Here is a 14,269-nt window from a genome sequence, read left to right as displayed (position 1 = left end):
CACTTGGCTCCGTGCAATCAGGAGGGCGGAAAAGACACCGACGGGGAAAACCTTCTAAGCCCACAGCCACTGAAAGCCAGAAAGAACGTGAGGCGGTGTTACGGCAACTCCAGAGCAGAGGGGGGTCAGGTGATGCTCCAGCAGCCGAAGAGAAGATAATGCCGCCACATGCTTCTCCTATCATTGAAAGAATGAGGCTGACCCAGCAACGACGAAAACCGGACCCGGTGGGACAGGCTTGTCTCAGTTGGTGGAGATGTTAGACCATCGGACACATGGACCCAAGCAAGAGCATGCGAACACGGCTGACTATTCCGCATAATTTTGATTTTTGTTAACTTTTCTTGCCTTTCTCTCTTTTCTATCTAGCCTCGACTATCCCATTGGACAAGGGGTGCGAACTAGACATCGCGGCTGGGTGTGTGTGGGAGGAAGGAATGAGATGGCGATGGATTCCATGGGGTGGCTGGAGGGGATGGAGAGTGGTCTGCGGGGGGAGCGGCCACAAGTATACTTGGGCCCCAGCAATAGCTTGAGGTTCTCCCACAGACCATATGTCAAAGTTTAAGGTGTGCATTTTGAGCCTCAATGTCAGAGGCCTCAACGTGAAGAGACGAGCACTGCTGGCATTTCTGAGGGAAACGGGTAGTGATATATGCCTACTTCAGGAGACCCACCTCTTGTGGGCAGATTGGAAGCGGCTCTGCTCCAGGTGGTGTGATAGACAATACTACTCCTCCTATGGGGACAAATTGGCAGGGGTGGCGATCGTACTGGCCACACATTTTAGGGACAAGGTAGTGGCCACACTAGGAGAAGTGCCAGGCAGGGCTCTAGTGGTGAGGGTGACCTTAGGCCCCCATACTTACAATTTTGCTTCTATCTATAGCCCTAACGAGCGACACGAGCAATTCCTCAGTGCCACTTTAAATATTATCCTGGATTCTCCAGATGAAGACTTAGTCATAGGAGGAGACTTTAATATAACACACGATGTGCGGGGGACTGATCCGTACTAAGACAGGGACATACTGAGGCGCTCACTGATTCAATGCGGCAGAGATTGAAAGACCTAGGCTTGACGGATGTGTGGAGAACGCTAAACCCTACAGCTAGGGATTACACTTGTTTTTCAGTGGTACATCAAACATATCCTCAAATCAACTGTTTTTTTACATCCCCTAGGGTAACGAGGCGCCACCACGGATGCCTCGATAAGGACTGCAGCCATGTCTGACCATTCTCCTATTCGCCTAGAGCTGTGCTTTCCGGGAGAACATGGAGGTAGAAAATGGTGGAGACTTAATTGTAAGCTGCTCAGTTACGAGGCGAACATAAAGGCCTTATGGGATTCGATCACGACATATCTTGAGCTAAATAAGGAAGGGGAGACCTCACTTGCCATTCTCTGGGATGCGATAAAGGCCGTCGTCCTTGGGCGATGCATAGCTATTGCAGCAGGAGCCAACAGAGACAGAAAAGAGAAAAGGGTACTCCTGGAGTCGCAAGTCAAGGAATTGGAAGGGGGACACAGCAGAACCGGGTCGTCCAGGTCAGGAGGCAGCTTAATGCCACTAGGAAGCAGTTGAAAGCTCTCGACTATGATCAGGCGGAATATTCGCTCCTATGGACCAAACAGTGGTACTACACAGGTGGCAATAAAGCCTGGAAACTCCTGGCGACGCTGTTGCGGGCACAGTTGGCCACAGGTAGGATTGGGCAAATTAGAGGTACCCGGGGGGAGATCCTTGACTCTGACAAACAGATAGCCGGAAAATTTGAGTCCTTTTATACTAAACTCAACAGAGCGGACGTCTTAGAACGAGGCTGCCGGACAATACATGGCTGACGTCCAGGTGATGCCCTCACCGGGTTTGGAGGCGACCAACCTGAATGCAGACAACCGAATTGATGAAGTCCTGACAGTGTTAATGGCCTAACTTCAGGAAAGACACCAGGTGAAGACGGTTTCCTGTCTGATTTCTATAAATCCTTTCCTCAGGAACTGGCCCTTGTCCTGGATTTCTGACCTCTTTAGCGCCACAGGCCGAGTAACGCAGACGATGAACATGGCAGAAGTTGTTCGAGGACTCCTGAGGCGGAAGCCAGGAGTGTAGGACTCTTTATTTTAAAATTAAATTGCTTTTGTCTTATTTGCGCCGATATTTACAGCAACATTTAAAATTGACCTCATCATTTTAATCCCACTTTACACGAACGCCACTTGCCGTTTCCTACCGCTAAAGTCCTCTGTAACGTCAGGAAGCCGATTTTCGGGCTCCTGGTGACTATCGCCCTCACTCCCTTCAGGCGCAGACTTCGGCGCCATATTGGGAGAGAGCAAGGACAGCGCTCTAGTGTCTGGGCGATTTGGGCCCAGACACTATAAAAGAGCATTCTAAAATCGACCCATAACTTTGTTCGAGGACTCCTGAGGCAGAAGCCGGGAGTGTAGGACTCTTTATTTTAAAATTAAATTGCTTTTGTCTTATTTGCGCCGATATTTACAGCAACATTTAAAATTGACCTCATCATTTTAATCCCACTTTACACGAACGCCACTTGCCGTTTCCTACCGCTAAAGTCCTCTGAAACGTCAGGAAGCCGATTTTCGGGCTCCTGGTGACTATCGCCTTCCCTCCCTTCAGGCGCAGACTTCGGGCGCCATATTGGGAGAGAGCAAGGACAGCGCTCTAGTGTATGGGGGATTTGGGCCCAGACACTATAAAATGAACATCCCTTCCCGTGCGCGCAGCGGGCGGGCGCAGCGGGCACGCCAGAGGCGCCAGAGGCAAGCCCGTCTGTGCCCGTCCGTGGCCGAACAGGGACAGGGGCACAAATCCCTGCCCAATTTCCCCTAGACCCTTCAAAAATGATAACATACACTAAAGAGCAGCTAGAAAGCCTGTGTCCACCTATCAGGAAATTATGTAAACACACATGGACGGCCGAAATGATGCCTCTAAGCTGTAGGACCTGCCTTCAATACTCTAAAAGCAACAATGACAACAAACATAAGATGAAACCTTTGACTATGCTTCAGATCAACTGTCGTTCGTTACGTAAACACAAGTTTGAAATATTTGATATACTAACAGAACAACAACCAGAAGTCCTCTTCTTAACGGAGACATGGCTTGATGAAGAGTCTACCCCTGATATTTTAGAGGCCCTACCCAATAGTTATGGCATACTAAGACTCAACCGAGAAAAACAAAGAAGTGGGGGCATTGCCATCATTCATAAACTCGAACTAATATGCTCCTTAGAAAAGGTCATGATCAAAGATAGTGAAGCCGCTTTCTTCGCAATTAAATATAGACCTGATATCACCTTTAATGGCTACCTAATCTATCGCCCACCAGGAGGGCCCACAAATTTTTATAGAAAGTCTGACAGAGACAATTACTCAGTCTGCTTTACACTACAATAAACTACTTATCTTAGAAGACTTAAATCTCCATTTTGAAGACGAAAATAATAATGATGCCCAGGGACTTCTTGCATCTTTAGAAATGCTGAAACTTAAACTACAATCCCTAAAACCCACTCATAAGGCGGGTCATTTACTTGACCCGATCTTTACGAACTGGGAGGGAATGATGGTCCAACCACCTATCCAGGTAATATGGTCTGACCATTTCTTGATTAAATTCGCTATCCCCGGAGAATATAAACAAATTCAACAGACCAAGCAGATAACATCTAAGCGCAGACAATGGGGGAAACTCAAACAAACTGATCTAGAATTTGCCCTTAAGACAAACTGCCCCCCTCTGAAAGAAAATATAGAGGAAGCGTGCTTAGACTATGATAACTGGCTCACAAAGGCACTTGATGATACTATACCTTGGACCACTAAAACACCTGTAAGACATCTTAAATCGGCACAATGGTTTGACACTGAGCTAAAAGTTGCCAAATCTAAATGTAAAAAGCTAGAGCGTATCTGGCGTATCTGGCATAATAAATATGATGAAACAGCCAAACGTGAATACAAAATTAGTATAAAAAACTATCATAAAAAGATCAGAATAGCTAAAAGAAACTTCTTTAGTAGAAGAATTGAATCAGCTGATAACTCTACTAAAGAACTCTTTGTCATTTATAAGGAGCTCACCTTAGCTGATAGGGTGACAGCTCCAGACACCCATTCTACAGCAACTTGCGAAGCAATAGCGGATTTTTTCGTCCTAAAAGTAGAGAATATCTACAAAACTTTTCCGAAGATAATGGATGATATGACTTCTAATCATGCCATTAATGACGAGCCCATTGACATCAACCACCTAAGCCACTTCTCTGTGCCGGATAATACAGAAATGCTAAGAATCATCCACAGCATACAATCAGGCTCCCCCAATGACGTAGCTCGCCCTAATATTTTTAAGAACCAGGCTGAGCTACTGGTAAATCACATAAGCCATATGGCCAAACTATCGTTTCAAACGAGCCACATACCACAAGATTGGAAAACAGCTCAGGTCATTCCTATTAGAAAATCTCAGTATCACCCAACTAGACAACTATCGTCCCGTATCGCTCCTACCATTCTGCGCAAAGGTAGTGGAAAAGATAGTTAATGTCCAACTGATAAAACATCTAGAAGAAGGGCATCATTTCCATCCCTTTTGGAAAAGGGGGTGGTGATGGACAGAGTTTCTGAATGATGCAGAATACTCCTACCTAGTTGAGAGATCAGGGCTTGATCCATCACCGTTTTTTAGCTCATTGCACCATCCCAGCTCAGAACCTGGCTACATGCAAATTAGTCTGTTCCTGTCCCAGTGCATGATGGGAACAGGGCAAACCAAACTACCAAGCCAATTCTTATACTGGGAAGGAAACAAGCTTCCGGGGACCGGTTTCTGGCATTTCAGCCGTCGTCGGCCCGGCTTGCTTGAATTCTGATGGTGCAATGAGCAAGGGACTCACGTCTGAGTATACCCTCCCACACTTAGTGTGGACAAAATCGATTTTGGAAAAGGGGGTGGTGATGGACAGAGTTTCTGAATGATGAAGAATACTCCTACCCAGTCAAGAGATCAGGGCTTGATCCATCACCGTTTTTTAGCTCACTGCACCATCCCAGCTCAGAACCTGGCTACATGCAAATTAGTCTGTTCCTGTCCCAGTGCATGATGGGAACAGGGCAAACCAAACTACCAAGCCAATTCTTATACTGGGAAGGAAACAAGCTTCCGGGGACCGGTTTCTGGCATTTCAGCCGTCGTCGGCCCGGCTTGCTTGAATCCTGATGGTGCAATGAGCAGTCAGGATTCAGAAAATATCACTCCACTGAATCAGCCCTTCTCTTTTCCTCGGAACTACTAAGGAGCAGAGTAGATGAGGGAATGACAGCCGCGCTCCTTTTATTAGATCTGAGCGAGGCGTTTGACACCGTCTCCCACCCCATACTACTCTCACGTCTCAGCGAAGCCAGAATCGATGGCCCAGCTTATGACTGGATGCAAACATTCCTAGCTAATAGACAATTCCAAATCAATTGCCCCACGTTTAATTCTGAAGTCCGTGCACTCAGGCATGAGGTGCCGCAGGGCTCAATCTTGAGCCCCTGGCTGGGATAGTTGAGGCATATGGGGTCAAGATAGTGTCATACGTAGATGACACCCAGCTAGTGGTAAACAAAACAGGTGATGGACCGAATGTGAATCAATGTCACACACTCACCCCAGTCCAAAGATCTGGGCCCAAATCCATCGTTTTTTTGCACTCCACACCACCCTGGGTTAGACAATGGCGATATGCAAATCAGCTCTGACCCTGTGCCCCATGGGAACAGTCCAGTTCGAACTACAAAAGCCATGTCCTTCCCAGAACGGAATCAAGCATCCGAGGACCGGACCGGTTTCGAGGTAACACCTCTCATCAGCCCGGCTAGCTTGACTCCAGTGGTGTGGAGTGCCTGGGACCCACGTCTGGGCATCCCCAGCTCACTTAGGGTGGAATATGCAAACAAAACAGGTGATGGACCGAATGTGGATCAATGTCACACACTCACCCCAGTCCAAAGATCTGGGCCCAAATCCATCGTTTTTTTGCACTCCACACCACCCTGGGTTAGACAATGGCGATATGCAAATCAGCTCTGACCCTGTGCCCCATGGGAACAGTCCAGTCCGAACTACAAAAGCCATGTCCTTCCCAGAACGGAATCAAGCATCCGAGGACCGGACCGGTTTCGAGGTAACACCTCTCATCAGCCCGGCTAGCTTGACTCCAGTGGTGTGGAGTGCCTGGGACCCACGTCTGGGCATCCCCAGCGCACTTAGGGCGGAATATGCAAACAAAACAGGTGATGGACCGAATGTGGATCAATGTCACACACTCACCCCAGTCCAAAGAACTGGGCCCAAATTCATCGTTTTTTTGCACTCCACACCACCCTGGGTTAGACAATGGCGATATGCAAATCAGCTCTGACCCTGTGCCCCATGGGAACAGTCCAGTCCGAACTACAAAAGCCATGTCCTTCCCAGAACGGAATCAAGCATCCGAGGACCGGACCGGTTTCGAGGTAACACCTCTCATCAGCCCGGCTAGCTTGACTCCAGTGGTGTGGAGTGCCTGGGACCCACGTCTGGGCATCCCCAGCGCACTTAGGGCGGAATATTCAAACAAAACAGGTGATGGACCGAATGTGGATCAATGTCACACACTCACCCCAGTCCAAAGATCTGGGCCCAAATCCATCGTTTTTTTGCACTCCACACCACCCTGTGTTAGACAATGGCGATATGCAAATCAGCTCTGACCCTGTGCCCCATGGGAACAGTCCAGTCCGAACTACAAAAGCCATGTCCTTCCCAGAACGGAATCAAGCATCCGAGGACCGGACCAGTTTCGAGGTAACACCTCTCATCAGCCCGGCTAGCTTGACTCCAGTGGTGTGGAGTGCCTGGGACCCACGTCTGGGCATCCCCAGCGCACTTAGGGCGGAATATGCAAACAAAACAGGTGATGGACCGAATGTGGATCAATGTCACACACTCACCCCAGTCCAAAGATCTGGGCCCAAATCCATCGTTTTTTTGCACTCCACACCACCCTGGGTTAGACAATGGCGATATGCAAATCAGCTCTGACCTTCTGACCCTGTGCCTCATGGGAACAGTCCAGTCCGATGCCCAGACGTGGGTCCCAGGCACTCCACACCACTGGAGTCAAGCTAGCCGGGCTGATGAGAGGTGTTACCTCGAAACCGGTCCGGTCCTCGGATGCTTGATTCCGTTCTGGGAAGGACATGGCTTTTGTAGTTCGGACTGGACTGTTCCCATGGGGCACAGGGTCAGAGCTGATTTGCATATCGCCATTGTCTAACCCAGGGTGGTGTGGAGTGCAAAAAAACGATGGATTTGGGCCCAGATCTTTGGACTGGGGTGAGTGTGTGACATTGATCCACATTCAGTCCATCACCTGTTGTGTTTGCATATTCCGCCCTAAGTGCGCTGGGGATGCCCAGACGTGGGTCCCAGGCACTCCACACCACTGGAGTCAAGCTAGCCGGGCTGATGAGAGGTGTTACCTCGAAACCGGTCCGGTCCTCGGATGCTTGATTCCGTTCTGGGAAGGACATGGCTTTTGTAGTTCGGACTGGACTGTTCCCATGGGGCACAGGGTCAGAGCTGATTTGCATATCGCCATTGTCTAACCCAGGGTGGTGTGGAGTGCAAAAAAACGATGGATTTGGGCCCAGATCTTTGGACTGGGGTGAGTGTGTGACATTTATCCACATTCGGTCCATCACCTGTTGTGTTTGCATATTCCGCCCTAAGTGCGCTGGGGATGCCCAGACGTGGGTCCCAGGCACTCCACACCACTAGAGTCAAGCTAGCCGGGCTGATGAGAGGTGTTACCTCGAAACCGGTCCGGTCCTCGGATGCTTGATTCCGTTCTGGGAAGGACATGGCTTTTGTAGTTCGGACTGGACTGTTCCCATGGGGCACAGGGTCAGAGCTGATTTGCATATCGCCATTGTCTAACCCAGGGTGGTGTGGAGTGCAAAAAAACGATGGATTTGGGCCCAGATCTTTGGACTGGGGTGAGTGTGTGACATTGATCCACATTCGGTCCATCACCTGTTGTGTTTGCATATTCCGCCCTAAGTGCGCTGGGGATGCCCAGACGTGGGTCCCAGGCACTCCACACCACTGGAGTCAAGCTAGCCGGGCTGATGAGAGGTGTTACCTCGAAACCGGTCCGGTCCTCGGATGCTTGATTCCGTTCTGGGAAGGACATGGCTTTTGTAGTTTGGACTGGACTGTTCCCATGGGGCACAGGGTCAGAGCTGATTTGCATATCGCCATTGTCTAACCCAGGGTGGTGTGGAGTGCAAAAAAACGATGGATTTGGGCCCAGATCTTTGGACTGGGGTGAGTGTGTGACATTGATCCACATTCGGTCCATCACCTGTTGTGTTTGCATACCCAGCTAGTGGTGACACTGTCTCGACCACCCGAGGAAGCCTCAACTAGCTTCTCGGCATGCCTCAGCGACCTAGCTAGATGGATGAATACCAACTGTTTATGCCTCAGTGCCAATAAAACAGAGCTTCTTGTGTTGGGGAAAAACCCATCATATCTGGTCGTCTGCATGGTGGCCACCTGAACTTGGCGCCATACCAAAGCCCTCGGAACAAGTGAAAAACCTAGGAGTCAGATTAGATTCTAATCCATCCCTCGAACACCACACCAGGGAGATTGCTGGCAAATGCTACGGAATCCTCAAAACCTTACGTAAAACTCTGGATTCCCTCCCCACAACAAATAGGAAAACCCTGATTCATTCTCTAGTAACTCCCCATCTAGACTATAGCAACTCATTGTATATGGGTTTGAGTAAAAAAAGGTCTTCAGCGTTTACAATGCGTCCAAAACGCAGCTGCCCGCCTGGCACTTAATCTATCAAGAAGATCATCAGGGAAAAGTGCCCTAACCACACTTCACTGGCTCCCTATACATGAGCGCATTACATTCAAAACAATGTGTATGTCTCATCGTATCGCCCAAGGAAAAGGACCAAATACCTTCAAAATTTGCTGACCAAATATCAACCCAGACGTCTTTAAGAGCTCAAGGATGTATGCTTTTCCAAGTGCCCAGAATTTACCGGGCACGCATGGGCGGAAGATCCTTCAAATACCTGGCCAGCAAACAATGGAATGCACTACCCCCGGAGCTTAGAATGGAACCTTTCGGAAAAAAAATTTCAACAAAAATTAAAAACCTACCTGTTCCCGAAGGTATGAGCCTCTTCTCTGATTCCTCTTAATTATTACTCCCCCAGCTTTTGTAAGATCACCTCAGTCCTTGTCCAAAAAGCGCGGGGACACACTGTTTCCTAGTGTAATCAGGCGCTATATAAAAGGCTTTTATTATTATTATTATTTTGTAATACTGAAACCAGGTAAAGATCCCATAGAATGTTGCTCGTATCATCCCATTTCACTGCTAAATGTGGACCTTAAGATTTTTACAAGCATCCTGGAGGCCAGACTGGCTCCCCATATGCAGGGGCTGATTGACTCCAATCAATTGGGAATTATCCAGGAATGCAACTGTAGTGATGGGACCCGTTGTATGTGCCACCTATTGGATATGACCCAGTGTACTCAGGCGCCCACAGTCCTTCTCTTGGTCGATGACAAAAAGGCGTTTGATCAGGTGCACTGGCAATATTTGCATCAGACACTACGCAAATTTGGAATGGGAGAACGCTTCTTGAAGTGGGTGGATTGTAGCTATGCAGATCCGCAGGCGTGGATTAGGGTGAATGGGGTCACATCTAGACCCTTCCAGATTCGAAGGGTCACGTGACAGGGATGTCCGCTATCAACCATGCTCTTCGCGTTATATATGGAGCTCTTTGCGGAAAGGGTGCGCCAGCACCCGGGGATATCAGGGATTAAAATGGGAGATAGAGTGCACAAGATCTCATTACACGTGGATGATGTGGTCCTCTTCTTAACACAGCCGTAGAGCTCACCGACCTCCCTTGTGGAGGAAATGGAGCAGTTCAGCCCAGCATCTGGCTTTAAAGTTAATCTACACAAAACACAGATTATAAGCCTGACCCTTTCCCAGGTGGTTCAACAGACTCTGTCGTCACAGTTCCCATTTAGATAGACCACGGAGGGTACCCAATTTCTGGGTCTACAGATGTTGCCCACTACGAACAAAACAGCACAAGTGAATTACCTCACCATGCTGGCGTGATTAGACAAGAGCTCACGTGCTGGAAGAGGCATAACTTGTCCTGATGGAAGGGAGCGGAAATCATCCCTATATTTAAAAAAGGTGACAAAACTCAGGCCAAAAACTATAGACCCATCAGTCTCATTGACACAGCGCAAAAACGTATGGGACGCTTAGTCCAGAATAAATTGCAACAATGGATTGATGAAAAAAGCATATTGTCACCTTATCAAGCAGGGTTCCGCCCTTTGACCAGCATTGTTGACCAAGTTTTTTACTTCATAGCCATCTATTGGAGAAATGTTACACTAAAAAAGGGCACATTGTACGCTGTCTTTGTGGATTTAAAAGCTGCTTTTGACCTGGTCCCAAGAGAAAAACTGTGGCAGACCTTGGCTGATGCAGGCATAAGCCAAGAACTCCTCACCCTGCTTGTGCGCCTCCATGAAAATAACTTCGCCAAAATTAGGTGGGGCAAGCAGGGAGAAGTTACAGAGCCCTTTCCGGTGGAGCGAGGGGTGAGGCAAGGGTGTGTCCTGGCCCCAACACTATTCTCAATCTACATAAATGGTATTGTTGATTATCTGAAGAAATGTCCAAGTGACGCCCCAATTATAGCAGGTTCACATGTCCCCGTCCTAATGTTTGCGGACGACACGCTTTTACTTTCACGTACACCGAGCGGTCTCCAAAAAGCGATTGATGCCTTTGGTGAATTTTGCTATAGTCGGGGCCTTGAATTGAATACCACCAAGACTAAATTCATGTGCCTTAACTACCAGACCACGTTTAAAGGTGTGATAACGTACAAGGGCACCCCACTTGAGAAAGTTGATGCTTTTTCCTATCTAGGAATTATTTTACAGGGCGACATGAAATGGAAATCGCATATTAACACGGCAGTATTAAAGTTTAGCCAGCTTGCAGGCGTAGTCGCCCTCAAACATAGAGCCTCGCTGACAAAACCAATAAACTGCGCCCTTGAAATGTATAACATGAAAGTGCTGAGCGCTTGTTTATATGGTTCCGAACTTTGGGGTTTTTCAAATTTAGGAGATTTGGGGCGGGCAGAAAATACATTTTTGCAAGGGCTTGTAATGGCCCGCAAAGCACACCCACAATTCCATTAAAGTTGGACCTGGGCAGGAAAAACGTTGAGGACATAGCTCGGCTACGGCCACTGCTGTATTGGAGGCGTTTGATGGTGACCCCAGAGCTAAGCCACTATGTCACAGCTTTGTTAGATGTTGTCAAGTGTGATCGTTTCCATTGTATTGCCTGGTTAAAAGAACTGCGGGGCCTACTTGTAAAGTTAAAACTGGAACATCTATGGGGCAACAGGGATGTGGCTTGTTTTCCATTGAAAACAAAATTGAAAGAAATGTATTGGGAGATGGTGTATTCATCAATGTATTGCAAAGGATCTATACCCAATTTGTCATCTCGCTTTTTGGACATCAAAATGTTTCCATCGTGCGAAGCATACTGGATATAATTGAACGCCCGTATGACAGGAAATTATACTTCCAATTTTGCGTTGGAACACTCCCAGTGAATGCTTTCAAGAAACATTGGTCTCCGCCGCGGGATGAACATTGTTATCATTGTAAAGACCAAGTAGAACACATCTCCCATCTGCTGTTTTGTTGCCCTTTATATGCCAGCCCACGGCGTAAATGGCTAAAGCCAGTCTGTTTAAACATTGGCACTCGCAGTCAATCGATAGCACTTAGAATATTAGAATCCGACTGCTCTACACCATTTGTGATTGCTGTAGCAAAATGTCTTGCTTGGGCCTGGGTAATCCGCACTCGCACATTACTGCTAAATGTAACATAATGAAGTATGGTTGCCATGTCTTAAATGCTCTTTTTAAATGTTTTTTAAAACAAATTCTATGAATTAAGCACAAATTTTATTTGTGTATAGTATTCGACTGTCATTTGTTTAATATTTGTTTTAAAAAGTATTTTTAGCTTTAGTATTTATTGTATAGGGTTAGGATGGATGCCTTTATGACAAATGTCGAATAAAGCTTTGAAACTTGAACTTGATAACTTGTCCTGGCTAGGTAGATTAGCGGCCACTAAAATGACCACTCTCCCAAAGATACTGTATGTGATGCAGACGCTACTGCTCATTCCCCCTCTTACTATGCTAGCACAAATCCAACATCTCATCTGTACCTTTGTCTGGGGGGATAAGAACCCTAGAATGGCCCAGCACCTATCATACCTTAAACAGGAGGATGGGGGGTTAGGGGTCCCATGTTTAATACGGTACTTCCAGGCGGCACAACTTCGATAAATGCTCGAATGGTATAAATTGGAGTCAGAGAAACATTGGTGCTTCATAGACCGCTCGATCGCAGATATGCACATCTGGAAGGTCCCGTGGCTTTCCCGGAAACACGGTCCTTACGGGGTATATGCGTCACCGGTTCTGAGGGCCACCATGACGGTCTGGGACAAAGTGCAGGTGCCGCATGGCCTGTCAACTCCGATTTCTCCCCTGACCCCATTCTTAGGCAACCCTGACTTTTCTCCGGCTCATAAAGGTAAAAGCTTTCTCTCATGGCAAGAGGCCAACTGTAAACGCTTTGGAGATCTGTGTGATGAGCATGGGGTTATGGAATTTGCTAGTCTCATTGAGGGTATGGTGTACCTAGGAAGGAAAACTGGCACTATCTGGCTCCCCGTCATTGGGTTACCCACCCACAGTTGTGTCCCCATGCTAGCCATCCACTAACCAAAATTTAAGAAATGGTACAGAACTAGATCGACAGATAAACTGCTGTTGTCGGATATCTACACCTTTTTAAACACACCTAAACAGTCCGGTAAATCCCCAGCGCAGCTTCGATGGGATTCAGAGTTGGAGTACGAGTTCGCTCTCAAGGAATGGCACAATATTGTGCATAGGGCTAGAGCATCGGCTTGTAGTACAGCGGGCTAGAAGATGTTCTTGAAGATCGCACATTATTGGTACTATACACCGGCAAGGCTACTTAAATGGAAACCGGGTGGGACGGGACAATGTTGGCTTAAGTGTGGACAGTTGGGCACACTCACCCATATTCTCTGGTCATGTAAAAAAATTCAAGAGCTCTGGGAGGTAATCCTCTGAGATATAGATGCGTTCTTCCACACAGACCTGCCGCGACTTCCCACATTCACAATCCTAGGGTTGACTAATGCCCTGATGTATCCCCTTAGATCCGGGCACGGCAGAGTAATAGCTTTTGCACTAGGTGTGGCCAAACAGATTTTACTGGCTAGATGTGGCACAGAGGAGATGCCATCCCACTTGGACTGGCTACACAAGTTATCGGACCTGCTAGGTATGGGAAGGATTACAGCAGACCTTACACACTCCCTTCAAAAGTTCGACAAAACCTGGGGTCCACTATAGAATTTCTGTCAAACAAGTTCAAGGAACTCACCTGTCCCAAATATCTCAAAGTGCTCCGCCTGAATGGTCCTTCTCCCCCACATGAGTAGGACAGCACCCACCCGTCGACCAATGTCCGTGGGGTACACACGCCTGGCCCATACCACACACACTGGGAATAGATCTTCACACCACCTCTCTCCCTCCTTCGCTCCTACTTTTTTCAGTTTATTGCACGAACACCACCGGCCGATGAATGTAGGTGGCGGCTATTGTACTGCTTGATCTTACAAAATATTAAAAAGATTGAAACCATGAAAATGGCTATGTAAATGAGTTGATGGTTCTTTTCTCTGTGTAGGAATCTATCCCTTACTGATCGGGTCAATACCCTACAGATTTCTAAGAGTGATCCCTGCTCTGTGGTAGTGATAGCGGTTTCCAAATTTCTTTTTGCTGCATGGACGATTAGGCTAAAATCATTATAAAAAACTACTGGAAACAAGATGTAGAGGACTGCCATTTTTATTCTCATTTTAATGTATTCGTTATTTTAGTTATTTATCAAATGTATTTTTTTTTATATTGTTATGCAAAACTGCCTTATTGATTCAAAGGGTATTGCTTGTTCCTTTAATACTGTGATTATTGTTATGATGAACTTA

At 47.3% G+C, this 14,269-nt stretch overlaps 1 protein-coding gene across 5 annotated transcripts in view; it reads left to right on the top strand.

Annotated features, from left to right (window-relative positions):
- LOC147726769 (baculoviral IAP repeat-containing protein 1-like) overlaps nucleotides 1-14,269 on the top strand; it is a 448,780-nt gene that overhangs the window by 331,987 nt on the left and 102,524 nt on the right. The gene's annotated exons all lie outside the window — the stretch shown is intronic.

Source organism: Lissotriton vulgaris, chromosome 3_1 (genome assembly GCF_964263255.1).
Source record: "Lissotriton vulgaris chromosome 3_1, aLisVul1.2, whole genome shotgun sequence".
In the NCBI taxonomy this organism is placed as follows: Eukaryota; Metazoa; Chordata; class Amphibia; order Caudata; family Salamandridae; genus Lissotriton; species Lissotriton vulgaris.
Note: the sequence above shows the minus strand (reverse complement) of the source record. Positions and strands in the feature narration are given on the sequence as shown.